This window comes from Pongo pygmaeus, chromosome 6, assembly GCF_028885625.2.
Source record: "Pongo pygmaeus isolate AG05252 chromosome 6, NHGRI_mPonPyg2-v2.0_pri, whole genome shotgun sequence".
NCBI classification, from domain to species: Eukaryota; Metazoa; Chordata; class Mammalia; order Primates; family Hominidae; genus Pongo; species Pongo pygmaeus.
Genome location: NC_072379.2, coordinates 61,511,439 through 61,514,737, shown reverse-complemented (window position 1 = coordinate 61,514,737; position 3,299 = coordinate 61,511,439).

The window sequence follows — 3,299 nt, the reverse complement described above, 5'->3', positions numbered from 1 at the left end:
CTTGGATGGCAGGAAGAGAGAGCCATATTTTCTTATAAGTTACATACACACACAATTTCTTATATACCCATAGAAAATTTCTGGAAATATGCACAAGAACCTGGCCACATGGGTTGACTTTGGCCAGGGGAATTGGTAACTAGAATTGAATGGAGAGAGGGAGAGCTTTCACTATATATATATATATATAGTGAATATATCTATATATATATATTTTAACAAATATATATATTTTTGTTTTTTTTGCACCTTTTGAATTTTGCAAATATATATATTTGGTTTTTTTTTTTTTTGCACCTTTTGAATTTTGAACTGTGTTACTCATTTGGTACAGGCTGGTTTTTCTGGAAGCAGATGCTGAGATGCAGTTTGGAGTACAAGATGTTTATTAAAGATCAACACCTGAGGAAGAAAGATAAGGAAGAGAAGAACTGGGCAGAAAAAGAAGTCCATCTGTGAGGAAACCTTGGCAAGATCTTGGCTAACCCTCTGTGGCGCTCCGGAGCACATATGGCCTACCAGAGCAATCCCAGGTGGGTGTAAATGGCCTTTATACCCCTTTTTTGACAAGGTATTGGATGCCATTGACCTAGGAAGGCATTCTGGTGGGCCAGGTAGCTCTCTGCAGCTGAACGTTCCCCGCTAGATCTGACAGGTTGGGTAGCAAATCCTACCCTGAAGGGAGGTGTACGTATCATGTCTCAAAAAGGACACAACTTTTCCTGTCCCCTCACTTTGCTGACATTTTGGTAAATTCTAACAAAATTTAGAAGTAGGAAAATTTATTTTCAGATGAATAAATCTTCATGCAACTTACCTCTCAGGCACTCCTTTCTATTTGTTTAAGTCAATGATATTCCCCCTTGGTCTCTAAATTAGTATCCAAACACAGTTTTGTTTTTTTTTTTTTTTGAGACGGAGTTTCATTCTTGTTGCCCAGGCTGGAGTGCAATAGCACAACCTCAGCTCACTGCAGCCTCTACCTCCCAGGTTCAAGTGATTCTCCTGCCTCAGCCTCCCGAGTAGCTGGGATTACAGATGCCCGCCACCACGCCCAGCTATTTTTTTGTATTTTTAGTAGAGACGGGGTTTCACCATGTTGGCCAGGCTGGTCTCGAACTCCTGACCTCAGGTGATCCACCCGCCTCTGCCTCCCAAAGTACTGGGATTACAGATGTGAGCCACCGCGCCTGGCCATCCAAACACAAATTTCAACTGATGCACCTGGTATAGTCATGAGTTTTAGACTTTTGTAGCCAAATAGAGGAAGTCATAACAAATGGAAAGTAGCTGCTTCTGGGGAAGAGGAATTGGGATTGGATGAAGTTGGGACTTGGGATGGTCATTTTCCATCCAACTGAGACATTTTTTGAGAGTGAAAGGGGTCACTGTTAATAATTACACTGGGATAATAGGCATAAATTGTGCTATTAATTAAGTCATTCCCCCCACCCCCACCACCCCAAGTTTATATGTTGAAGCCCTAACCTCCAATGTAATTGTATCTGGAGAGATGGTCTTTAGGAAGTACTTAGGGTTCAGTGAGGTCATAATGATGGGTCCCTAATCCTATAGGGCTGTGTCCTCATAAGAAGAGGAAGAGATAGATAGCTGTCTCTTCATGTACATGCACCAAGGAAAAGATGATATGTGAACACATAGTGAGAAGTGGCCATCTGCAAGCCAGGAAGACAGCCCTCGCCAGAACTCCACCATGCTGGTGTCCCAATCTCAGACTTCCATTCTCCAGAATGGTGAAAAAATACATAAAAGTCTGTTGTTTAAGCCACCCAGTCTATGGTATTTGTTGTGGCAGCTCAAGCTGACTCATACAGATCAGAATCGTCCCTGGGAAACTGGGGTGATTAATTTGATTAAAAGCCTTGTGGAATTCTTTGGAATTTTAAAACTTTATACATGTATCTCTTTGTTAAAGATAAAATTAATTTTAAAAGAAGAATTATAAGGGTTTAGAAGTCAACTCATAAATCTTCACATCTCATGCAGAAATGGCATCTGTGATATTCCTGTTGTATAACCATCCTTGAACGCCTTCTTGTGGCTCATGTTAGATCTACTTGTGGTGGCTATAATTGTTAGAAGATTCTTTCAAATTTGCCAGTATGTAACTGCCACCAATAGGTGATAATACAGAAGCTTTTCTCTTCTGTGACTAGCCCTGCTTTTAAAAGTGCATTGCTTTTCTTAGTCCACTAGGAGTGACACCTCCACCCTGTCCCAACCCCACCTTAGCTGTAGCACTGTGCTGTGTTTATTAGTGTTAGAGTGAAGAGTGGGGAGACCTGAAAAATGGGGAGAGCAGGTTTGTGTAGGTTAAGAAACTAGACCTCAGAAATGATTTCATGTCTTGGATAAAGTCACGCATAACCCCACAAGGTAAAAGCTGTATCAGGTTTGACTGGCAAGTGAGTGCCTCATACATCAGAGAAGTCACCGACTGCAGTGATGTATAACCCCTGGCTCCCTGCTGGCTCCGTTCCTCCATCAGCCTGCTGCCATTGCCCTCTCGCTCTCCCATGATGTAGGACATAGCTGAGATTGACAGAGAGAGAAGGTTGAAGGGGCAGTAGTTAAAATGTCACCCACCCACAATGAAATCCAAATGGCTTAATTTACCATGATGTGTTTTAATTAATGAGAGTGAAAAAGTGAAGGGATTGTACTTTCTAATCAAACAAAGTAATGCCTTAGTTACTGAAATGCAAATGGCTTCATTGGGAGGGAAGCAAAAGTTAATTAGGTCACATAGATAAATTAGGAGGAAACCAAAACCATCTTTGCCACAATTAGATCTTTGCCACAGTTAGTTGGTTTGTAGTAAAAGAGAATACATATAGAAATTAAAGATTCAAATGTAAATATTTTTGCATTAGATTGCTTTGTGACTTTCGTGACTTTCAATTTTATAATAAATACCACCTTTGCATTCCACTGCAGATATTTTAATGTAAAAATAGTCTTGCTTATTCTCAATGGGTGCTGTTTTAAGACCTCTGCCTTTTCTAGAGGATGTGCTGATTCCTCACTGCTAAGAAATGATCCTTAACGTGTAACTAGACTTAAGATGGAACATTTTTACTTTTGCCTTCTTTAAACTGTTGGTGTTTATATTTTAGTTTAAATTTTAAAAAGTTTTAAGGTTATTAACTGAGACTTAAGTGTACAGTATAAAACAAGAAGGACTTTTTGTTGTGCTGGTGGTGTTTATTGTTTTGGTCTAAGAATTTAAAATTAGTTATATACAAACGTGGGGTATTTTCTGCCCTCTAGTGGTCAAA